This window comes from Papaver somniferum, chromosome 8, assembly GCF_003573695.1.
Source record: "Papaver somniferum cultivar HN1 chromosome 8, ASM357369v1, whole genome shotgun sequence".
NCBI lineage: Eukaryota > Viridiplantae > Streptophyta > Magnoliopsida > Ranunculales > Papaveraceae > Papaver > Papaver somniferum.
Window position 1 is genome coordinate 63,616,347 of NC_039365.1, and position 26,552 is coordinate 63,642,898.

At 36.5% G+C, this 26,552-nt stretch overlaps 1 long non-coding RNA gene across 2 annotated transcripts; it reads right to left on the reverse strand.

The window, feature by feature from the left end:
* Positions 1-22,243: 22,243 nt before the first annotated feature.
* On the reverse strand, positions 22,244-25,697 carry LOC113302977. 2 transcript variants are annotated; one of them, XR_003337244.1, is made up of 5 exons: positions 25,556-25,697; positions 25,294-25,372; positions 24,435-24,665; positions 24,067-24,134; positions 22,244-22,554 (listed from the first exon to the last, which is right to left on the reverse strand). It is a non-coding gene; the product is annotated as an uncharacterized LOC113302977 (long non-coding RNA). The 2 variants fall into 2 exon arrangements; XR_003337245.1 differs by having other exon boundaries at positions 24,067-24,153.
* Positions 25,698-26,552: the final 855 nt, after the last annotated feature.

The following is a 26,552-nucleotide window of genomic DNA, read 5'->3' on the forward strand; positions in this document are numbered from 1 at the left end:
AACAGGTTCAAAATAATAAATCATGGCTCAAAAGGTGTTTTTATTGAAGAGAATATATAAAACAACAAATCTGCAACGGTGTATAGATGTTACAGAAATCACCGTTACAGTTGGTGTTGCAATACTGAAGATATACGTTACTAATCAACTGTTACAGGATCAGAAATTTAAGACCCTAAAATACGACTGTCCTTCACAGCTTTATGTCCTTCAACTTAGGGTTCTTGAGAACGACACTTTCTATATGCCGTCTGCAACTCTTCTTCTTCCTATTCTCTGTTGCTGCTGCAACTCCACCTGTAGCGTGATTCTCTGCCTCTAAACCTACCCCCAAACTCCCGATACCCCTTTGATACTCTCCTATAGTATTTATATACACAAAGGGTTATTAAATCCCGATAAATCTTCCCTTTTTCTTTCTCCACAAGACACGGTCTTTCCTTCCTTTGCTGCTTCACCTTACACGTTTCTGGATTGTTTTAAACCTCCCAAATTGTCTCTGTGACGTAATAAAATCTTATGGGATACATATCTTCCCTTTTAATCCCACGTAACTTCCATGTAGAATCAAACAGGATCGGGTTTACTTCCATGTTTCTGTAGATATTTTTCTTCCATATTGTTTTTGATAACTTCCAAAACTACGGAGATTTGATATCTTTTTTTTTCTCGTCTTCCAACCACCTTCCCTGTTTCATCCAACTAGGCCCATATGTACCCAAATCCACAAAGAAACCCGAGATACCATTGCCAGAACCCAATACAATGAAGTACGTTGTTACTGGAATTTCAAACCGTGAAGAAGAAGGGAGCCCCCTATCCAGAGTAGGGGTGCCTTTAGCAGTTGCCTTAAGGGGTGTCCTGGGGGTGCCCCTTATCTAAACCGGGGGTCCGAATAGCAAGTGTCCTCCGGGTGCTTTCCGACAACTTTTCGAACCAATTTTTCCCAAAAATGTTTATTGGCCAAAAATACCTACAAATAAGTAAAACACAATAATAAGTACAAAAATGAGCCCTAACAATATATAGAATCGAGACAAATCGGACACAAAAATGTGTCTATCACACCCCATTACTGGTTAAGGGGGCTCCATATTCTTCCTTGATTAGAAAAGAAAAATTGGCGGGAAATTTGGTTTCAACGGTAAAGGATTTATTATCTTTAAGATAAGAATATCTTCTTGCCTTACAAAAATGAAGTTTTGAAGAAAAAGGAAGTTATCTTGTATTAAACAAGAATGATATCCTTAGAAAATTTTATCTTGGATTTTATTCTGCGAATTAAAGAAGATATGGGTTTAGTAAAGGCATATATAGAATAAAGAGAAGGAAAAATTCCTGAAGATATTTTTAATTAAAAAGAAGAAGATTTTGGAGTTATGGAAGAATATATTTGAGTGATGTGTATTTGTGTGTATAAATAGAGAGCTAGAGAGCACATTTGGGGGGAGTTTTGGAGAGAAAAGAAAATCACAGCTTTAGTAATTTTCTCACATTTTCATCATTTGTAAACCACTTTTTGAGCCATGAATAAATATTTTAAGTGTGTTTTCGACGTGATGAGCTAATTCCCAACACTGAGACGACGGAGGAAGACGAGTATCATACATGGGTAAAATTATTCAATTTTTTTAAGACTTTTGCATTAATTTTAATTGAAATATGATTTGAATTAATTGGTTGTCATTTAATTTGATGAAGTATGCTTAGCTTAAATGTTTTGATACACCATGCTTAGGATTTACAACTAATCTTTTGAGAATTTACCTTGGCAAAATCAGAGTCCATGTTAATTTTATTTATTGAGCTTTAATTGTTGAGAATAAATAAATCGAACCCTATGTTATGAATTCGACGAAATCCTAGTCCCAGTAACTCTCTTCATCTTGTGACAATATTTTGTATATAATTTTCTTTTATTTTAGTTTATTAATTCTTAAAATCAATCTCATCAAGTCCGAGTGAACGACAACCTTCTTACCACTATATAAAATATCAACAATTTTTTGCGCCGCCGACGCGGGCTTGTTTATAGATTTGTTTTTAGGTTTTATTTTTATTATTTTTGTTCTTTTTTACGCCTTTTGGTATTTCTTGTTTGTTTTCAGATTTGGAGCTGAGCTAAAGAAAAAGAGAGAAAGTGCTGAAAACAAAAGCGAAACCAAAGAAGGAAAGAAAAGAGGAATCCAAAAGGAGTGAAGAAGAAGATTTTTTGTATATAGATATTTTATTTTATTTTTAGAAACTGTAAATAGAGAATTAATTTTTGTAATTTTTTTATTTTTGGACCTTTTGAACTTTATTTTTGGAACATTGGACATTATTATTTTTAAAACTCTAAGGAAGGGTTTATTTAAGCAAAACTTTTGCAGGGAAGGAAGACAGTTACGATACTGTCTCGGCCCCTCAGATTCGTACACTGATATTGAAGTTGGTGGCCTGCGTCGACTTCAACGGTTCATCACCCGTCTGGTACAGAAGGTAAGACTCTATCCACCCACAAATCCCCCGTCAGTGGGTTTTATTCTATGTTAAGAACGTCGAAATGGTATTATAATAGCCAATACAACGAATATCCGACTTAACAAAATGGACATTACTACTTTGACCATAGTGTGAATAGTGATTGGGAACATCAACCTATTGAAAGTTTCTCATACCATGGTGAGCCAAATTAATATTCGCACACCCCCGGGTTATACGAGCAAAACGATCCTCCTATTTCTCTAGAAGAGTCTCTCAAGAGTTTCAATGACTCAACACAGAAGTTTCACTTATTTATGAAGGAGACTTATAATATTCCGCTTCCAGAAGAGTCCGTAGAGCAGTAAATTAAGATGTCTCTAGAAGAGTCCCTCAAGCAATTTACTGAGAGTACAAATAGGATTGTGGAAAAATTTGCTCAAGATAGTCTTAAATTCCAATATAGTGTTCCCAATACCACCCTTCAAAATAGGGATAGTTTTTATTCACATAATCAAGATGACGAGGTTATAATTGGTAACACTACTTGTTTAGATGAGGTTCGATCATTTTCATATAGTGATGATTATGATGAGCATAATATTGATGAAGAATCCGAAATATGTAGGCATAGTGATCAGGAATTTGTTACTCCGGTTGAGCTTTATAATGATAATATTATTTCTAATACAAATCCAAATAATTTTAATAATTATTCACCTATTCAAAAGGACGAGGATTTGACTAGAAATATCCCTGTTTTAGACGATGTAGTTTTTCTTTTTCACGAAACCAACGAAGGTTTATAGGAACGAGTTTATTTTGAGTCTAGCGATTTAGAAACAATAGTCTTAGACAAAGAAAGTGAACTCGTAGAGATGAGTGAGGATGAACCTGACTTAGAAGAATCAATTGACCATTTCCATGAATCTGATGACCTAGAAATTAGGGAAGTTGTGACTAGTCTTTCTAGAGACACTGAAAACTCTAAGTTTGGGGGTGATTATCATTTTCTGTGTGCTTTAACTCTTATAAATGTCCCTCACTTGGGACTTGATATATGTGCCTTAACCATTGTGCCAAATTACCGTCATACTAGCTCTCCGGAACCTAATAATGTCCAGGAAGAAGTTCAGTTGTTAGAAACCCATCCTTTAGTTGATGTGGTTTACCCAGGCTATGATGGCCAGATTGATTTTGTTTTCCGACCAAAAACTTTTATTCCAATTGTGGGAACGCTTGAATTTGAAATGTGTCAGTTATTGAGTTTTGAGACTAAACCTAATTACTTTAGGAGATTAGGGTCGACACATTTGTTTAGGGAACACCACTACTCTCATTGTGGTCATATGTGTGAGTCAAATCTGATTGACTTAGAGGATCCCCAGTTATTCAGGTTATTATTATGTGCTTCTAAGTTTTTATTTGAGTTTTTCCAGACTCTAGAACCCGAACATTCAGATCTAACTTATGAGGAAATGCAACCCATGGAAATATTTTATCTAGACCCTGTTATAGAACCTGAACCTGAACCACAGCTAGATGTAGTTGTCTTAAACAGGAAACTAGACAAGGTTGTGCTTTATTTGTTAATTTTCTTGGCATGTTGCAGATTCCGTTTACTTGTGATAGCTCTATTTGGTTTTGGTGATCCGCAGTTATTCCAGCTATTACTTTATTATTCTATAAGGTGGACTGATCCTTTCTTGGTCTGGCTGAAGACGTTAAACTTAGCACTTCTTGGGAGGTAACCCAATCTCATACAATATGGTAATATCTTTCCTTAACTCTTTTGCTTCAAATGGTAACGGTTTCTCCTTGTTCGTATGCTTTTAATTTTATCTTTAAAACATTGAGGACAATGTTAGATTTAAGTTTGGGGATATGGGAAAACTTTTTAGTTGCAATAAACAAACTCCAGAGCCTAGAAATTTATGTTTATTAAGGATGACACTAACCAATCTAAGTGGATGGAAGCATCTTGGTTATAGGAGTTGAGGAACCAATCTGATTAGATGGAAACATCTAAAGAGTCTATTCATAAAAGCACAGAGCTCAGGTGTTAGAATTTTTTTTTTTAAAACATGGTAGTTTCGCCATATCTCGTTGAATCCTTTTCACCATCTGTTTTTATTTTCTTATAAGTGATTGGGTAAAATAGAGTGATTGAGATACGAAAAAAAAAATGAGACCATACCATCAGACCAACCGAAATAAATTCAATAAATTCGATCATTGGAGCCCTTGTATATACCAGTTATGTTGACCTAGAGTTAGGATTATGACCCGCTGGTTCCCTTGTATATGCCAGCTATGTTGATATTAGTCAGACCGGTATCTCAGTCCATTAGAATAGGTTCACCTTAGTCAACATCAAAACCATCTATGTTTTTATCTACATCCATCTTCTTAATATTTCCATTTGATTGGTTGACTCCGGTTATGATGTACACAAACTATCTGAGTAGAGCTCTGTCACTTATATGAATTTTAGTATGCTTGAGTGCAAACTCGTGTACATCAGTTGGAATTTCGCAGCAGGGTATTTCCTCCTGTAGTCAATGAGAGTATGCCAACCAAGGAGATTATTTAGTGACTTCCAAGGTTTTTCGTAGATAGCTAGGGTCCGGAGTAAAGGTTTTGTGGGTACACCTCTAGTAAACCCTCCAGAGACAACACTCCGCCGCTAGAGCCACCTAGCGGTTTAACGACTTGCTGCAGTGCTAAGTGTAGTCATTTTTATTTTTCTAGATTATATTTGCTCGAGGACTAGCAAATAATAAGTTTGGGGGTATTTGATAGACATATTTTTGTGACCGAATTGTCCTCAATTTTCAGTATTGTTGGTACTCGATTTTCTATTTATTATGGTGTTTATGTGTTTGTAGGTATTTTTGGAAAATAAACATTTTTGGAAACTTCGGCTCGAAAAGTTGGTATAGGCACCAAGAGGACACATGTTATTCGGACTCTCAGTTTTGAATAAGGGGCACCCCATGGAGTCAACTACTAATCGCACCCCATTACTGGTTAAGGGGGCTCCATCTTCTTCCTTGATTAGAAAAGAAAAATTGGCGGGAAATTTGGTTTCAACGGTAAAGGATTTATTATCTTTAAGATAAGAATATCTTCTTTCCTTACAAACATGAAGTTTTGAAGAAAAAGGAAGTTATCTTGTATTAAACAAGAAAGATATCCTTAGAAGATTTTATCTTGGATTTTATTATGCGAATTAAAGAAGATATGGGTTTAGTAAAGACATATATAGAATAAATAGAAGGAAAAATTCCTGAAGATATTTTTAATTAAAAAGAAGAAGATTTTGGAGTTATGGAAGAATATATTTGAGTGATGTGTATTTGTATGTATAAATAGAGAGCTAGAGAGCACATTTGGGGGGAGTTTTGGAGAGAAAAGAAAATCACAGCTTTAGTAATTTTCTCACATTTTCATCATTTGTAAACCACTTTTTGAGCCATGAATAAATATTTTAAGTGTGTTTTTGACGTGGTGAGCTAATCTCCAACACCGGGACGACGGAGGAAGACGAGTGTCATACATGGGTAAAATTATTTAATTATTTTTAAGACTTTTGCATTAATTTTAATTGAAATATGATTTGAATTAATTGGTTGTCATTTAATTTGATGAAGTATGCTTAGATTAAATGTTTTGATACATCATGCTTAGGATTTACAACTAATCTTTTGAGAATTTACCTTGGCAAAATCTGAGTCCATGTTAATTTTATCTATTGATCTTTAATTGTTGAGAATAAATAAATCGAACCCTATGTTATGAATTCGACGAAATCCTAGTCCCAGTAACTCTCTTCATCTTGTGAGAATATTTTGTATATATTTTTCTTTTATTATAGTTTATTAATTCTTAAAATGAATCTCATCAAGTCCGAGTGAACGACAACCTTCTTACCACTATATAAAATATCATCAGACTTGCATTTGCTTCTTGATTTCCTTATCTGCAGTTGTTTTGGGTAGCAGCCTACGCAATCTGTTGCATTCTATTTTTTATTTCCTCGATCATCCCTGAGATGTGCCAAGGTGGGGGAGTAGGGGATGTGGTGAAGCGAAAAAGGTTTTCTGAGTCCGTCTCGAATACAACTTTAGGCCATTGCCTTTATGTTGTTGTTCTTGATGCCAAAAGCATAGCCCAAGTTTATGTAGTTAATGCCGTCGTAATTCCTAGTGGTTGAGCTAGTGCCATAACAATTTGTGTGTTGGAGTTCCTGCAAATGAAACCTGCACCGGAGAAACCCGGATGATCCCTGGCCGCTCCATCTGTGTTAATCTTAATCCAGTTCATGTTTGGGGTTGACCATCCTACTGATATTATTGAAATCCTATTGTTGCTTCTCAAGTGGTTAAGCATCAGTAAATTTTATGGTAGGACTGGAGGTAAGGAATCTTGCGCTGCAGAATATTCTTGTTGTTATCTTTGAGACCAAACTAAGATTTCATTTGATGATGTTTGCTTTTGGCGGTATATTAGGTCATTCCTGGCCAACCGTAAGGTTCATAATAGAAAACAGAAAGAAGAGATAACAGATGTTGGTGCTGATTGTTGTAAAATCTGGGAAATGGTTGTCTGAGGAGTTAAGTGGGGGTGTGGTTGGAGTTTGATGTGGTTTAGATTTGAGTGAGTAAGGTGTTCCAAGATGTAGTCGCTATTGGGCAGTGAATTAAAAGGTGAACTGCTAACTTAGGATCAGCGTTACATCTGGGGAAAATGTCAGAGTTGGTGAAATGGATGTGATGTATGAGTGAGAAGGTTGGTAGACCTTCATTGATTGCTTTCCACAAGAAAACCTGAATTTTTGGTGGACACGGTAAATTCCACAGAAATTTAGTATGGGGAGGGGGGTATGAGTAGGTTGACCATGGGTTAGATATTCGTATCCCGATGAAGTAGCGTATTTTCCTGATTTTGAGTGCGACCATATTATTTTGTCTTTGGGGTTATCTTGGGGAAGGTGGATGCTTATGATTTTTTGGCTACACGATTGGGAAGGGTGTTTAATTTTTCATGGTTCCAATTATTAGAGATTGGATCAATGAGATCAGCTACCTTTCGGATCGGGTAATATTGTGTTGGGTCCAAATTTGGGGAGTGTGGAATCCAATTGGCTTCTATTGGTGTTGATAATCCATTTCCAATGTGATGATATATCAATTATTGCATGGTAGGGACGATTGATGCCAATAGTCTCCATTGAACGTTTGACAAAGAAGGTATAATATCGATGGCGTGTATAATTGGTTGTTGATCTAGATATTTCTCATTGAAAAGACTTCCACAGATGGAGTTAGGTTGTTCATGCAAGTTCCAAATTCTTTTCATGAGAAGATCCTTGTTATGATCACTGTTTTTTCTTCTTCCTAGCGCTCCTTCAGATATCGGTTTTTTTACTTTATCCCAACCAATGAGATGAAGTATTTTGATTAACGAATCATGTCCACAGAATTTTTTTGGTGATTAGATCTATTTGTTTATGGACATTGATGGGTGTGTTTGCATAAGGTGGTTTGAGGTGGGGATTAGGGAGGTTTTAATAAGGATGAGTCTTCCGGCTTGATTTAGACATTTTGTCATCCATCCTTTAGCTTTTCGAGCTAATTTGAAGGAGAGGCGTGAAGGCGTGATTAGATGATCTTCCTTGTTTCAATTGGACACGTAGATAGGTTGAAGGTTTTGATGTTGTTGGCATCTCGAAATTTTTTTGAAGGTTACTCACGTTGATCGGATCCAATCTCGGGTGATGAATGATTACTTATTTGGAAGTATTGATTACCTGTCCCGCCAAAGTGCCATAAGAGTGAAGCGGGTTTTTAAGATGGAGGTTACTCTAGGAAGAGGCTTTGTAAGTGATTAGTAGGTCATCATCATATATCAGATGACTAATGAGAGGTGTTTTTTTTTTGATATGTTAAGTCCTCGAATCAGCTTTTGGTTTTGAAGGTTTCCTAAATTTGTGGACAGGATTTCTGCACATATTATAAAAATATAGGAAGAAAGCGGGTCTCCTTGTCTGATACCTCTTGTTGGGTTGATGTAACCATGAGGTGTACCATTTATGTTGATCGAGTATGTAACAGATGTGATGCATAACATGATGTAATCTATAAAGGTGGTAGGAAATCCAAGCCTTGTAAAAGCAGTTTTGATGAATCCCAAGTCTAAACTATCGTAGGCTTTCAGGATATCCAGTTTGAGAGCTACTTTCGGATCTTTAGTGAGGCTTGAGGTTCTAATATAGTGGAATATCTCTCCAACGATTTCTTTGTTATCGTGAATCGATCTTTGTGGTATGATAGACACATTTTTGTGTCTGAATTGTCCTCAGTGTCTCTATTGATAGTTCTTGATTTTGTACTTAGTATGGTGTTTTTATGTTTGTGTAGGTGTTTTTGGAGAAATACACTTGTGTGGAAAAAGTTGCTCAAAAAGTGTTATTTGGACCCCTAGAAAACATTTGCTATACGGACCCCAGATTTGGCTAAGGGGCACCCAAGGTTATGCGTAGCCCAAATTCATCCTCAACACCCAAATTTTTCCTTAGCACCCATCTGCTATTCGCACCCCAGAAAAGGATAGGGGCACTTCATCTTCAACATTTCAAAAATAAATTTGGCGGGAAATTTGCGGCAGTAACTTGCAGAATTAGAGTTCGGCTTTTGGAGTGGATTCATGGAGACTCAATGACTGAAACTTCTTGGGAAGGCATGTTTAAGCTTAACAGGCATGCTATGATCAATGGTTTCGACCAGAATTGGCTATAATGGAGGAGTTGAAGAAAAACAGAATCTCGGGTTTATCTTCAAACGGAAAGCTCTGTTTTGAATTCCGAGGAGTTTGAGCGAGAATCAATCACTGGGTTTGGTTGCTTTGGGCCTGTTTGGACCAAACAGGGATGGTATGGTCGATGGTTTCGATTAGAGTTGGCTGCATCGTGGCTTTGAAGCAAAAAGAGCAACACGTTCGTGGGAGAGTTTTCAAGGGACTTGCTATGAATTTCGTGTGTTGTTGGGACTCTGATTCGTGTACTGCACATGTATGGAGAACTCTGAGTTGCAATAGACGCGTGAAGGGCGTAAAGAAGGATTTAAAACCATAACTTTGGAAATAATATATTCCCGAGTAATGGCTTTGCTGTGAGAGAATTTGGAGACATTATTACGAGATATTTTGAAGCTGTTGTGTATATAAAGCATGTTCTGGAATCTTAGAGGGGTTACTGAGAGTTTGGGAGATTATAGAGCATCACAGAGTCGAGAAAATCAAGTTCCAGAAATATTTTTCTGCTGCTGCTCATCTGAAGAACACAAAGAACAGACCATCCAAGGAAGTCGTTTTTTCAACAGTGGAAACGACACACAGGCGTGGGTCGAGAGCTACAGAATCAACGACAATACTGTTCTATCATTATTTTCAGTTTGTAACACTTATAACTGTTGCAAACCCGTTTTTTAATAGTTTTTCTCCATATCATTTTTGTAAACACCCTTTGAGCAATAGAAATGAATTTTGAATGTGTTTCCAACATGATGATGAGCTAATTCTCCCACAACCAGGGCAATGAGGAAGTTATTCACGCATGAATAATGGGTAACTATTTCATTTTCTCTAATTTTTAACTATAATTTACTCAATCACTGCTCTTGCAGAGTTTTTAAATGTTTACATAATTTTCTTAATTACTTGTGATTCTATTTGATAGATTATACTTTGTTTAATCAATTGATAGTCTATGCTTGGGGAATACAATTAATATTTGAGAATATGTTTGATTAATTGTGAATTAAGAAATAAGGGACTTAAAAAGATAATTAGAGTTTTGGATTATTTTCCATAATTTATTCATGTGTGATAGTGGAATCAGTGTCTTGGTTATTCCTAATAATCTTGAATTAATTCTTGTTTGTTTTAAGTTTCATTAAATCTAAAATCTTTTTCTTTCACAAGTCTCAACGAAATTTTTACTACAACTCAATTAAAGAGCGGGCTTGGAAAAGAAACACTCTAGGTCGTTTGATTAGTGATAAACCTAGTAGTTCTTCATTTGAAGGCGGGGAGCTCGAAGACTCTTCTTTTGAGAGCCCTGTTTTTGGAAACTTCAGTTTTGAGAATATGTCTCTTCGTGAGGAAAATACCCCTAGTACTTCAACTTTGCCAGCAATGACAACTTTGAAAGATTACATGTTCCCAACTAGGTCCACCCGAGCTTCGTGCATTAAATTGCCAGCTACTACGGATAATTTCGAGATAAAACCTAGTATTCTTCAGATGATCCCTATATTCTTAGGGAAAGATGATGAGAACCCTTATTTTCATATTAGGGACTTTGAGGAAATTTGTGGGACAATTAGAATAAAAGACCTTACTGATGAAGTCTTGAAACTTAAGATGTTTCCCTTTTTCTTAAGAGATAAATCCAAGACATGGCTGAAAAACCTATCATCTGAATCCATTGAAACATGGCAGGAACTTATTGCTGCTTTCTCTACGAAATTCTACCCTAAGCATAAAACTGCGTCTATTAGGAAGAAAATTAGTGCTAGTGTGCAACAAGAGGGAGAGTCTCTTTATAGGTTTTTAGAGAGATTCAATGATATCCTATCCCAACGTCCTTACCATGGATTTGATAAGATGAAACTCGTAGAGATTATTTATGATGGTTTAGACTATTCAACCAAAGCCATGGTTGAGTCTATGTGCCCTGGTGAGTTCACTAGTAAAAGTGCTGATGATGCTTTCACCTTCTTAGGAGATGTTGCTGAAAAATCCCAACAGTGGGAGTCTTGTGTTGAACCCCAAAAAGACTCTTGGTCAATAGAGGTAGCACCAATGTGGTAGATACAAGCTTCGGGTCTGATGCTAAGTTTGCTGCTTTGTCTAGAAGGTTAGAAGCTTTAGAATTGAATCATCCTAAACATAGGTCTCTTGTTGAACCTGATGATAGGTTTAGAGCCTCTCAAGTGTCTAGTTGTGGAGTAGAATCCAATAAATCGTTTTGGGAAGGTCAGGTTAGTGAAGAGCAAGCCCATGCTGGCTATAACAATGCTAGGTTTGAGAACCGTCAGAAGTTTGACCCATACTCAGAGACTTACAACCCTGGTTGGAGAAACCATCCTAATTTTTCTTGGTCTAAGGGTCAGAATCAAGGGCAGTCTAGTAATTCTCAGCCTCCCCCAGGTTTTGGTTATGCTAAGAACTCTTCAGGTCAACCCCAGTTTCAGAATGAGAAAAAGATCTCCACCTTAGAAGAAACCCTTACTATGTTAGCAAAGAACCATGAGATGTTATCAAAGAACCACTGTGGTTTTCAAGAAGAAACCAGACAAAATTTTAAGAATAATTCCCAGTCTCTTGCTAACTTAGAACTTTAAGCGGCCAAATAGCTAAGTTTCTTAGTGAAACAGAAGATGGAAGATTCCCTAGTCAAACTGATCCTAACCCTAAAGGAGAGAAATCGTACAATCATGTGAATTCTATAACAACCCTTAGGAGTGGAAAGAAATTTGACAATAAGGTTGCCATGCCTGATAGTGAACACGCTGTAGTTCACCCTTCTGAGCCAGAAAATGAGGAGACTGATAGAGTCTCCAAAGAGACCAATGAGGGTCATGCTGAGCCCGACTTTGTTCCCAAAGCCCCGTTCCCCTAACTGCTAGTTTCAACTAAGAGGGAGTCCAACTTTAATGATATATTGGAGGTTTCTAAGCAGGTCACTATCAACCTCCCATTGTTAGATGCGATTAAGCAGATTCCCGCTTATGCCATGTGTACGCGAAAGCGAAAACTTAGTGTCCAGAAGAAAGCCTTCCTAGCTAGTCATGTGAGTTCTATTATTTAGAATACCACTACTCCTAAGTATAAAGACCCAGGGTCCCCTACTATTTCTTGCACAATAGGTAAATACCGTGTCGAGAAAGCTTTGCTTGACTTAGGAGCCAGTGTGAACTTACTGACATACCATGTGTACCTTAAGCTAGGACTTGGTGAGATGAAACCTACCCAGATGACACTTCAGTTAGCTGATAGGTCCGTTAAAATTCCTCGTGGCGTGATCGAGGACGTTCTTATTGAGGTCGACAAGTTTATGTATCCAGTGGATTTTGTTATCCTAGATACCCAACCTGTCCCTGATCCAGAGAACCAAATACCAGTGATTTTAGGTTTCCCGTTTTTAGCTACATACAATGCGATCATTAACTGTCGAAATGGTATTATGAATTTGTCTTTTGGTAATATGACTATTGAGTTGAACATTTTTAATATTAGTAAGCTACCCTCTGAACTAGATGACTCGAACATAGAAGAGGTGAACATGATAGGAACATTAGTCGAGGAGTCATTACCAAACACTTTGTTAGAAGATCCATTAGAAAAATTCCTAGCCCACTTTGGTATTAATTTTGATGATGACGATGTGATTAATGAGGTAAATGCTTTGTTAGATTCAACCCCTTTGATAGACACTAGTAATGGCTGGAAACCTAAGTTCGAACCTCTACCCGTTTCTGAGTCTACCCTAGTTCCTTCGTTTGAAAAGCCTCCTAAGTTTGACCTTAAACCATTACCAGATTCCCTGAAGTATGTGTTTTTAGGCCCATCTGAAACTTTACTTGTGGTTATAGCATCCGACTTGGATAGTGGTCAGGAAAGTAGGCTAGTGACCATCCTTCAGAATAACAAGGAAGCATTAGGGTGGACCATAGAGACTTTAAGGGTATAAGTCCTACTGATTGTATGCATCATATCTATTTAGAGAGTGACACCAAACCTTCTAGGGAGATGCAACGTCGACTGAACCCTAATATGAAATAAGTAGTTCGAACCGAGGTTCTTAAGCTGTTAGATGCAGGCATTATCTACCCCATTTCAGACAGTAAGTGGGTCAGCCCCGTTCAGGATGTTCCCAAGAAATCCGGCATTACTGCAGTCCAGAATGATAACAATGAGTTAATCCCAACCCGGGTGATCACAGGTTGGCGTGTCTGTATTGATTATAGGAAATTGAACAAGGTAACTAGGAAGGACCACTTTCCCCTTCCCTTCATCGACCAAATACTAGAGAGATTAGTTGGACGTAGTCATTATTGCTTTTTAGATGGATAGTACGGTTATAATCAGGTTGTTATTGCCCCAGAAGACCAAGAGAAAACTACTTTCACCTGTCCCTTTGGCACCTTTGTGTATAGACGCATGCCTTTTGGGATATGTAATTCCCCTGCGACCTTTCAGCGTTGTATGTTGAGCATATTTTATGACATGGTAGAACGGTTCTTAGAAGTCTTTATGGATGATTTTTCAGTGTTTGGTTCGTCTTTCGATGAGTGCTTGCATCATTTGTCATTAGTTTTGACTAGGTGTAAGGAAAAGAATTTAGTCCTTAATTGGGAGAAATGTCACTTCATGGTTCGATCAGGAATTGTTCTAGGGCATGTCGTATCTTCGAAGGGTATAGAGGTACAGAGAGCCAAAGTTGACCTTATTAAAACTTTACAGGTCCCAAAAAAGAGATATTAGGTCATTCTTAGGGCATGCAGATTTTTATCGTCGATTCATTAAGGATTTTAGCTTAATTTCTAGAGCTCTTTGCAATTTGCTTACAAAAGACGTTAAGTTTGTCTTTGATGGTGCTTGTTTAGAGGCTTTTTAGAAGCTTAAGAATTTACTCACTACCGCCCCCAATTGTCCAGGCACCCAACTGGAACCTACCCTTTGAGATCATGTGTGATGCTACAGATTATGCTACTGGTGTTGTGTTAGGTCAGCGAGAAAATAAGTTACTTCATGTGATTTACTATGCTAGAAAAACTCTGAATGATGCCCAGTTGAACTATACCACTACAGAGAAGGAACTATTAGCTATTGTGTTTGCCTTAGACAAGTTTAGATCCTACCTCTTAGGTTCTAAGGTCATAATCTTTACTGATCATGCTACTTTGAAGTATCTTCTTTCCAAGAAGGATACTAAACCTAGATTGATTAGATGGATCCTATTGTTGCAGGAATTTTCCTTAGACATTAGAGATAAAATAGGTGTAAAAAATGTAGTAGCAGACCACTTGTCTAGGCTTGTTGTGTATACCTTTAATGATTCTCTTCCTGTTAGGGATAGTTTTCCTGATAAACAACTGTTATTTGTTACCCAAGCACCTTGGTATGCGAATATAGTGAATTATCTTGTTACTGGTCGAATGCCCCAACATTGGGGTAAACAAGATCGTTCTAGGTTTTTAGCCGAGGTGAAACACTTCTTTTGGGATGATCCTTATTTGTTTAAGTATTGTACAGAACAGATTATTAGCAGATGTATACCTGAGAGTGACCAGTCCAGTATTATTTCCTTTTGTCATGATCATGCTTGTGGGGGTCACTTTTGTGATAAGAAGACTGCTGCTAAGATATTGCAGTGTGGATTCTATTGGCCTTCGTTGTTTAAAGACTCTCATAGTCACTGTGTTACTTGTGAGCGTTGCCAGAAATTAGGAACCATTTCCCGTAGGAACATGATGCCCTTGAACTCTATTTTAGTTGTTGAGGTCTTTGATGTGTGGGGTATTGACTTTATGGATCCGTTTCCTAATTCTTTTGGTAACCTTTACATACTTGTCGTTGTAGACTACGTCTCTAAGTGGATTGAGGCGGTTGCGTGTAAAACAAATGACCATAGGGTTATGATTGAGTTCTTGAAAAATAATATACTTACACGTTTTGGTACACCGCGAGCTATAATTAGTGATGGAGGGACGCACTTTTGTAATGGACCTTTTAGGCTTTTGATGAAGAAATATGGTATTACACATAAGGTAGATACCCCATATCATCCACAGACTAGTGTTCAGGTAGAGATTTCCAATAGGGAGATAAAGTGTATATTAGAGAAAACAGTTAATCCTAATCGGAAAGACTGGTCGTCTAGGCTTACTGATGCCTTATGGGCTTACCGTACTGCGTTTAAGACCCCCATTGAAATGTCGCCTTATCGGCTTGTGTATGGCAAGGTATGTCATTTACCTGTTGAGTTAGAACATAGAGCTTATTGGGCTGTTAAGCAGCTAAATTTTTCACTTGACAAGGCAGGAGTCCATAGGAAACTCCAGCTCAATGAGTTGGAAGAGATTCGTATAGATGCTTACGATAGTGCGAAGGAGTATAAGAACAAAATGAAACTTGTACATGATAAGAATATTTTAAGAAAGTCATTCTCTCCAGGTCAAAAAGTTCTTCTGTATGATACCCGCTTGCATCTTTTCCCTGGGAAGTTACGCTCTCGGTGGACGGGTCCTTTTATTGTTCGCACTGTCTTTCCTCATGGAGCTGTTGAGATCGATACACCAGATGGTAGTAGTTCTTCGAAGGTTAACGGTCAGAGATTGAAACCCTTTTTAGAGCCCTTTCCTATAGGTGATGTTGAGGAGGTCCCTCTGGAGGACCCTGTTTACCCTTGATTGACCATCGAGGCAATTGTATGTTGTATATTAGTTTTTTATTTCTCTCTTCACCCAGGTACTATCTTTCCGACTTCTCTCTTTACTGATTCCTCATGTTACTTTGCTTTTTGGTATTGCTCTTTCATGAGAAACATTGAGGACAATGTTAGATTTAAGTTTGGGGGTGGGGAAGAAACTTTTTGTTAGATTTTAATTGCAATAAATAAACTCCAGAGCCTAGAAATTTATGCTTATTAAGGTTGGCACTAACCAATCTAAGTGGATGGGAACATCTTGGTTGTAGGGGTTGAGGAACCAATCTGATTAGATGGAAACATCTAAAGAGTCTATTCATAAAAGCACAGAGCTCAGGTGTTAGAATTAAAAAAAAACATGGTAGTTTCGCCATAACTCGTTGAATCCTAATCCCTTTTGTTTTTATTTCTTAAGTGATTTGGTGGGGCACACGACTCAAGTTGTTACCATTACTAGGGTGAAATAGGGTGATTGAGATAACAAAAAAAAAGAAGTTTGAGACCAGACCATTAGACCAACTGGAATAAATTCAATAAAGTCGACCACTGGTGCCCTTGTATATGCCAGTTGTGTTGACCTAGAGTTAGGTTTATCGACCATTGGTTCCCTTGTATTTGCCAGCTGTGTTGATATTAGTCAGACCGGTATCTCAGTCCATTAGGATAGGATCATCTTGGCAGAGGCCTTCAGACAGATATGGGAAACACCGTTCACTTTAACCATTTATTTTTCTCTTTATCCATCTTCTTAATTTTTCCATATGATTGGTTGACTCAGGTTATGATGTCTAGAAACCATCTGAGTAGAGCTCTGACACTTATATATGAATTATAGTATGTTGAGTGCAAACTCGTGTACAACAATTGGAATTTCGCATCAGGGTACTTCCTCCTACAGTCAATGATTGTATGCCAACCAAGGAGATTCTTTAGTGCCTTCCAAGGTTCTGCGTAGATAGCTAAGGTCTGGAGTAAAGGTTTTGTGGGTACACCTTTGGTAAACCCTCCGGAGACAACACTCTGCCGCTAGGGCCACCTAGCGGTTTAACGGCTTGCTGCACGTGCTAAGTGTAGTCATTTTATATTAGATTTGCTCGAGGACTAGCAAATAATAAGTTTGGGGGTATTTGATAGGCACATTTTTGTGTCTGAGTTGTCCTCAGTGTCTCTATTGCTAGTGCTTGATTTTGTACTTAGTATGGTGTTTTTATGTTTGTGTAGGTGTTTTTGGAGAAATACACTTGTGTGGAAAAAGTTGCTCAAAAAGTGCTATTTGGACCCCTGGAGGACATTTGCTTTATGGACCCCAGATTTGGCTAAGGGGCACCCAATGTTATGCGTAGCCAAAATTCATCCTAAGCACCCAAATTTGTCCTCAGCACCCATCTGCTATTCGCACCCCAGAAAAGGATAGGGGCACTTCATCTTCAACATTTCAAAAAAAAATTTGGCGGGAAATTTACGGCAGTAACTTGCAGAATTAGGGTTCGGCTTTTGGAGTGGATTCATGGAGAACTCAATGACTGAAACTTCTTGGGAAGGCATGTTTAAGCTTAACAGGCATGCTATGATCAATGGTTTCGACCAGAATTGGCTATAATGGTGGAGTTGAAGAAAAAAACAATCTCGGGTTTATCTTCAAACAGAAAGCTCTGTTTTAAATTCCGAGGAGTTTGAGCGAGAATCAATCACTGGGTTTGGTTGTTTTGGGCCTGTTTGGACCAAACAGGGATGGTATGGTCGATGGTTTCGATTAGAGTTGGCTGCATCGTGGGTTTCAAGCAATCAGAGAAACACGTTCGTGGGAGAGTTTTCACGGGACTTGCTATGAATTTCGTGTGCTGCTGGGACTCTAATTCGTGTACTGCACGTGTATGGAGAACTCTGAGTTGCAATAGACGCGTGAAGGACGTAAAGAAGGATTTAAAACCATAACTTTGGAAATATTCCCGAGTAATGGCTTTGCTGTGAGAGAATTTGAAGACATTATTACGAGATATTTTGAAGTTGTTGTGTATATAAAGCGTGTTATGGCATCTTAGAGGGGTTACTGAGAGTTTGGGAGATTATAGAGCATCATAGAGTCGAGAAAATCAAGTTCCAGAAATATTTTTCTGCTGCTGCTCATCTGAAGAACACGAAGAATAAACCATCCAAGGCAGTCGTTTTTTCAACAATGGAAACGACACTCAGGCGTGGGCCGAGAGCTACAGAATCAGCGACGATACTGTTCTATCATTCTTGTCAGTTTGTAACACTTATAACTGTTGCAAACCCAGTTTTTAATAGTTTTTCTCCATATCATCTTTGTAAACACCCTTTGAGCAATAAAAATGAATTTTGAGTGTGTTTCCAACATGATGAGCTAATTCTCCCACAATCAGGGCAATGAGGAAGCTATTCACGCATGAATAATGGTAACTATTTCATTTTCTCTAATTTTTAATTATAATTTACTCAATCACTGCTCTTGCAGAGTTTTTAAATGTTTACATAATTTTCTTAATTACTTGTGATTCAATTTGATAGATTATACTTTGTTTAATAAATTGATAGTCTATGCTTGGGGAATACAATTGATATTTGAGAATATTTTTGATTAATTGTGAACTAAGAAATAAGGGACTTAAAAGATAATTAAAGTTTTGGATTATTTGCCATAGTTTATTCATGTGTGATAGTGGAATCAGTGTCTTGGTTATTCCTAATAATCTTGAATTAATTCTTGTTTGTTCTTAAATTTCATTAAATCTAAAATATTTTGCTTTCACAAGTCTCAACGAACTTTTTACTACAACTCAATTAAAAATCACATCATGGTACAAACGCACTTTGAAATTGGCTTATTAAGAAAGGGAGTAGGGGTCTATTTCGATTAACTAGGATTTTTGCAATGATTTTATATGTGACGTTGCATAGCCCTATGGGTCTGAAATTTTTGATGGATGATCTACTTTAGGTATGAGTGTTATGTTTGTGTGATTCATGAGAGGATGCATATTAATATCATTGAAAAAGATTTGAACCATTGCTATCAATTGAGGGTGAGTTTTTTCCCAGAAAACTTTGAAAAACTTACTTGTATAACCATCTGGACCAGGAACACTCTCTAAATTTATGGAGAATACGGCTTGTTTGATTTCCGCTACAATTACCTCCTTAGTAAGTAGGATGATTGTCTGGGAGTTATTCTTGAGTTGATATTTGTAAATGAAAACGCGGGACAAACTCAATACAACTCTGAGAATTAATCTCAATCAAGGAATAATATCTAGAGTTATCTCTCTCTTTCTCTCTCTCTCTCTCTCTTGCAGCTAGAATGTTTACAGAAACAAGTCTGTGAACCTAATCACAAAGAGATTTACTTGGACGGTGCCAAACACCAATTGTCCAAGAATCAATCTAATCATATCTAACAAACTAGGTCGGATGTATCTACTAAGAATGATCAACGTACAACCTGTGATATTTCAATTATAAAGATAAACAATATAATGGGGAAAATAAATAACACATACACCAGAAGTTTTGTTAACGAGGAAACCGCAAATGCAGAAAAACCTCGGGACCTAGTCCAGATTGAGCATCAAACTGTATTAAGCAGCTACAGACACTAGCCTACTACCAATTAAATTCGGACTGGAATGTAGTTGAGCCCTAAAAGGTATCCGACCGATTAAGTTACAGTCACGCTCCTTACGCCTCTTGAATCCCAACAGGACTTCGCGCAATTAATTCCCTTTGATGACGCCACACCAACTAAGAGTTGCTTCAACTCAATTGAAGACTTTAAACCAAATTTGCCTCCCACAGATTAAGCCTATATGTGATTTAATTTTATAATAAAAAGGCTTGATCAAAGGTGTGGAAATCGATAGAAATAGACAAAGTCTAGCTAACCTCAAAGTCCGGATTTATGCAACCTGAAATGCAGCCTAGATTATTATTCATCTCACAAGTATAAAACATGTGGAATCTACAAAGTTTGAGAAGAAGGAACTTTGATGATTTCTATCTATCTTGATCAATGGAAAAATCTCTACAAATAATAAAGATCAGGATACTCAAGTTAGCAAGGAAAGATAACTGGACCTGGCTTCACGAATCCCTATGAAGACCTTATAGTCGCTAAACCCTAAAAGGGTTAGGAAGAGGACGACTCTAGATACAACTAGTTAGGACACACAAAAAAGTAGTGTCTAAACCCTTTTATAGAAATTCAAAACATAGGTTGCTTTAGGTTTAATCTAAGATATCTTTGGACCAAAGAAAACAATATTTATCGTTAGATGAATCTTTGAGTCTTATTTACGTAAGCAAGATATACACTCTAGTTAGGTGAAACCGTAACCGAACCGTGTACAAAGACTATGTTCAACACGGTTAGTTGAAACTAGCCGGTTTGAACTTAAAAGCTTAATCTTCATTTTCATGAACACATAAGACATTAAGTCTAAGTCACAAACATGTGATCAAATAAGTCTAATGTTTTTAGATAGTTAATCAAATTCTAATTGTCTCGTATAAATAATTTAAACACACTTCAAAATATAATCGACATGGTTAGTAGGTGTACAAGGTACAAATACCATTGTCGTTCATGAGTCGGTTTAGTCATAGTACACATACCGGTTTGTAAACTTTTAACCAAACCAAAGTTCTGGAGTTTACAGAACTTTTTAGGTTTGCTTACCGGTTTGGAAACCTTAAGACTGTCGCCGGTTCCGGAGTTCAGAGAACTAAATCGGTTTGCGTACCGGTTTGGAAGCGATGCCGAGTTCAGGAACACGTAACTGATTTAGTTTGCGTACTGGTTCGGATACTCACCCCGGTTCCGTAACCACAGTTCAAGAATGGTTTTCATATGAGTATGCATACCGATCCGGTTCACGAGTTAAAAAGATTTTCATATGATGTGCATAAGAATATGCGTATCACAAATCTGTAAGTCGATATATATATAGCTACTTCGCTACGTGTACGAGTACATGTAATACGGGTTCAGGCATATAAAAGTTTTCCCAGTTTGTAAAACTGATACCACTATCTTGTATCTGAATATATAATAGTTTTATATTTCTCTCTAAATCGATTCGAAACATTCCCTAATAACATCAATGACACAATCACCGTTCCAGGCTATTTTCGAATGATAAAAATTGGATCATGATTTTGATTATACTTTTCAGTTATATTTTTTATTCAACATTTAAAATTATACTGTTATCTAGCGTGAATCTTTATTAGTGTCCAAATTTGGAAAACGTCTATGATATGTAATGTAACTAGATCTTAACTCGTGCCGTAACAACACGGGCATGCATTTATTTCTAGATCTGGATCCAATGATTGTTGTGTTGAGCATTATTAGAAGTTGTTCAGTCTGGAATCAAGTTTATATAATCAAGTATAAACCAATTCAAACTATGATCATTTTAATTTATATGTACACTATTTAGTAACAACTTACTATATGACAAACATCAACTACAGTATACCAAAAGAAAGGGTGGAATAATCACCAAAATGGATGTGAAATAAGAGAGTATAAGAAAAAGACTATCTAAAATGCAGACTTTATTGTGAACTGGACAACAACTCGTTCATCATCCCGTGGTAAAGAAATCTAGAGTCGTCTATATGCGGCAACTTTTTGGGTTATTTGGCTGGAGCGGAACAACACCTTCGACAAAAAAGATCGGAAAGTTGAATATCTGATAACTGACATCAAATTATCGACAAGTAAATGGGATGCTTACTCTCCTTGTATGGAAGGGATAGTTATTAGTGATGTAATTTCTAACTGGGGGAGTTGTTTTTTAACCCTCCTTGATTGTTTTTTTCTCTGCTCTTTGGGTTCTTTGGCCTTGGCCTTTCCCTTCCTTTGTTTTTTCCTTTGGTGGTTGGTTACTTGGTTGTTGTTTTAACATTCCTTCGTTTTCTAATAAATTTATCTTTATCGAGCAAAAAAGAAAAAACCATCTAAAATTGGTATCCAAAAACTAACAGTATTTGAGTACCGCCGACAAACAATTTGAATTTTTCTGCTAGTATAGCTATGTCTCAAGAAATTAATCAACATGTCTATAACTCTATTTTAAGTTTTTATACGTACTTGTAGGTTGAAATGATAATTAATACCGTCAACATGAAAGCTATCATAGGCTCCAAGTGAAACATGGCTGTAAGGGCATGGGCATGTTTACTTTATTTTTGGTAATGCATTAATCATGAGGATAGATCTTTCCTTTTAAATAGGGTAAGTAATAACACACATGACTTTCAAGAAAATGAAGTTAAACATCCCACTACTAATATATCGCTACACATCGTCTTGGAACCACACGCGCCCGCAAGAAGCACTCATTATACACTAATGTCGATCAAAATAGTTAGATTGTGACCTTCAAAATAATGAAAAAAAAAGTGTGTAAACTGGAGCAGGCTGCTGCAACCAATTTTTGAATTAGTTCGTTGGATGATCTTAACTTTTCCACCACATCTTCAAAAGGTGTCCTTAACTCTTTAACAAAAGCTAAGGTTGAAACTACAATAGCTGGCTTCTTAGTTGTTGTTTCACTTGTAATGTTACAAACCTGCATTACACAAAAAATTGCGTCCAAGAAAAATAATCAGTTATGCTATACTGTTTGTCTACTTGTACAGAACATGAATGAAACTGTTATGCATATGAGGCAGTCACATAAGTTCATTGTAGATATCAATAATGATATACAAACCACTGAGTTCTTTCTATAAATATCTCAGAATATTCAAAAAGCACATCCACATCTCCAATATGGTCAAACGTTAACAGTTCTTGGCTAAGCCAACAATCATATACCATTGTCTAAGCAAGTAGAAGTAGAAGACCGTGCTTGGAAATTACTAAGCACTACACATATAAGCTGACATAAGTATGATGCGGTAACAAACTAAAATTAATGCAGTGATAACAATCACATTCATTTGACCATGCCAAAGAAAACCCCGGGTTTATGGTTTAACTATTCTACCCCAATCCAAAAAACAAACAAAAAAACACCAACAACCAAATTATTTAGAGAAGAAAAGAAAAAGTTCGCCATCCATGCCACCTTAGCAAATGATCAACAATAACAAAGACTCTATGCATCATTTAACTCAAAATTTACATCACCGATCAAAGGGAATCCGTTACAGGACTTTTATCTTGGAAAAAGGGTAATGAGTCCATTGATGACTTTGTAAGGAGAAAACGTATACATAGGTGGAAGTAAAGACATCACACTAAATTGTATATAAACACATAGAGAAAGATTTAGTTTTGCAGCTCGCTTAGTTTCCTCAATCACAAATGATTTATAGTTCATGTTTGACAAATAAACTTTTACAACTTATTTATCGGGGGTATAAGAAGAGCCCACTTGATTAAATTCAGTTCATCCAGTTATAACTCCACTTAGTTATCTGGCTGACCAGCGGATTCATCTAGTAAAATTTTGAAAACAATCAGATACCGGCAGTACAGGTCCTAACATATCTAGTAAAGAACATAGTAAAAGAAAAAACGCCAGCAAATACAAAAGTTTAAGTATTAAACCTTAATTAACATGTTCTTCGAACATGACATTGTAGTTGCTGTGCGATTCCGTAAATTTGCGGCGGGTTTGAACTTCGAAACAACCTAGAAGACATCTTAACTTCTAAAATCTTTCACATACTGTGTTTCAGAGACAAACCATCAAGAACCCACAATAGATATGATTAAAGTTACTTCTGCGATAACTTTTAGTTTGTAAATAGATAGTCACAAAATTGGAAATGTTTAAGCAAGCGTATTTCATGGAAAACATACTATCGCAATGGGTATTTCGCAAGTAGGAACTCAAACAACAAACTGTAAGATGCCTACTGTGTCAACAAACTTGCAATGGTGGATAATTTAACAAAATTAAATAGAGAGATTGAGAAGTTATGGGATTTTTATAAAAATATGTGAAAATGTCCTATTTTGTTGAATGCGGTTAAGTATCAAGATTTCATACATGGATCATTAATTAACTTGATGATTGCAAACACATGAAGAGAGTTCTAGGGAAAGAGTAAAGATACAAAAATAAATATACCTGCACCACGCCCATTTCCTTCATAACTTTATCGAATATTGCATGCTTATTATCCAGCCATGGTGTTGCTACAATAGTTACAAAGAACTGAGCGGCATTAGTATCTTACCGCACATTAATTATCCATGGACAGTGTGAAAGGTCTATTATGCCTTTAAATGCAAATTAGAAAAAATAACCATTTCTCATATGTAAGCTCTTCGTCACAAATAAGAACCTGATTATAGAATGAACAGATAATGATAACAATATGAGACGGGGAGGAAATAAAAGAGAACTCCAGCGTTATAAGCTCCTAATCATATGATCCTAGAAGAAAACCGAATGAAATTTGTAGCAGACTATTGTTAATCAGTAATAAGAGTCACCTTTTGTAGAATTCATCCTCGAATTCCCTACCCTAAATAGACTTCCCACCATCGCCGTCTCCCGGGGGATCTCCAGTATGTATCATAAAGCCTCTGATAATTATCCAGAAGGAAGATTAGATTATCATAATAATAACCATTACTTTAGCCAGTGGTGAGGTTCTCCATAGTTTTTGAGCATTCTTCTGGGTACAGTTTAATGTGAATATCGCCAAGTATTGTGTGCGTAATCTGAATCAAAAGGCCAAAACATGGATTATATAACCAAAAGAAAGTACAAAGATTATGACCACAGTAGTGTTTAAGACAACGGGAACCCACTACATTCTTAGGAAGATTATTACATCAATCCAATTTCAACCAGATATATCCTGCAAACATGTAAAACTGAAACAAAGTGAAAAGTTCATGAAACATCTTTTAAAAGACACATATATGAAGGTATTGAGTCCACAATAAAATTTTCGAGTATGGAATTACTCGCCGCCATTTTCTTGGTTGTACTAAAAATATTACCCGATGACAAATCAAAATCGGATAAAAGCCCAGTGAAAAAGAAAATCTAAGGAAATGAGATCACCTTTATGTTTTCGCAGTTTCAGCTGCCTCCGCAAGTTCATAAACATCATCAAAGTTTTCACAATTTGGTCTCATTTGGCCGTTCATAATTTCAACTAAATTTTAGTTATATGAGATTTTTTCTCTAACTGTGTCAGAAACTAAACAATTATCAACAAAAATTATACAAATTTAACCACATTATTATTCAATTATGTGCAAAAGTGGTGTACTTTCTTTAATTCAGATTAAAGATGAATGCAACAATGATGGGTATATCGATAATGTCGTCTGTACGTACTTATTTGATTCTTCGGTCGATAAGTGCACCTCCCTTTCTTCGATATTTGGTGCTCTTCAGGACAATGCATCAAGTAATTCTGAAATTTAAAATGCAACTAATAACGGATCAACTTAACAAAGAAACTCAATTTTCGATAGATTTTCCATAAAATCCGTAACTTTACACACAAACAGAGGATTAGATGAGCTCCAATGAAATGCATCTAATAATTCAGGAATTGAGATTCAATTGAAACTAAAGACTTATCAAAAGTCCGAACCTGAAATATTTTTTTCTGAAAAATCAAGTTAATGCATTTAATATTTTTGAATTGACCATCCCAAACTTCATCGTGAGATTCAGCACCACCAAGGGTTTCATATTATGTAGTTTATTGTACCTTTTTTGTGATGATGATTGATATTTCAAAAACCTTCAAAACAAAATGCAATCTTATACCCACTTCAAACCACCCATAAAAAGCCTAGCATTTTTAGGGGCCACTCAAAAGGAATTAGGGACCAATAATAAAAACAAAAAAGGTCACCCAAACCTAAGTTGAGTTCACCCCTTATTTTATTTTTTTCATAATGGCCAAATTGTCGTTCAATAATCGGAGGTTAAATAGGAATTCGGTAGTTAGTATATATTTAGTTAGTGTTACGAGAATTATTTGAGTTGTTTTTTTTTTTTTTTTTACATTTCCGAATTTTGGTGCTAACATAATCGGTAGTAAATTGTGTTAATTTAACTTCCGAATGTATATCGGCCCCAAAATGAGATTTTTCCAAAATCCTATAATTTTCGAACTTTGGTACTACCATAATCGGTAATAAATGGTGTTACTTTAACCTCCGAATATATTCAGTTTTCGAATTTTAGTACTATCATAATCGGTAGTTAATTTAACTTCCGAATGTGAATTGGCCCCAAAATGAGATTTTGTCAAAATCATAAAATTTTCGAACTTTGAGGGGCCATTTAAAATATTTCACTGTGGTACTTCCTGGTGAACCAACAATGTCCTTAATTTAAATGTCCTTCATTAATTAGGTGACAGCAACTCTCCAAAGCTTAACTATGAGAAAATAGATTGACTATAAGTAATTGCACATGGTTAGCAAGTTGCAACCTCCTGAATCCTTGATAAAAAAAACTTTATTTACTAAATAAACAGGGTATTTGATTTCCCTAAAATGGTTGCATCAAAAACCTGCTAATGGAGAGTAGTAAAATGACTCGTGCCGTTAGCGCTGAATGCTAGCTTCTCATCGTAT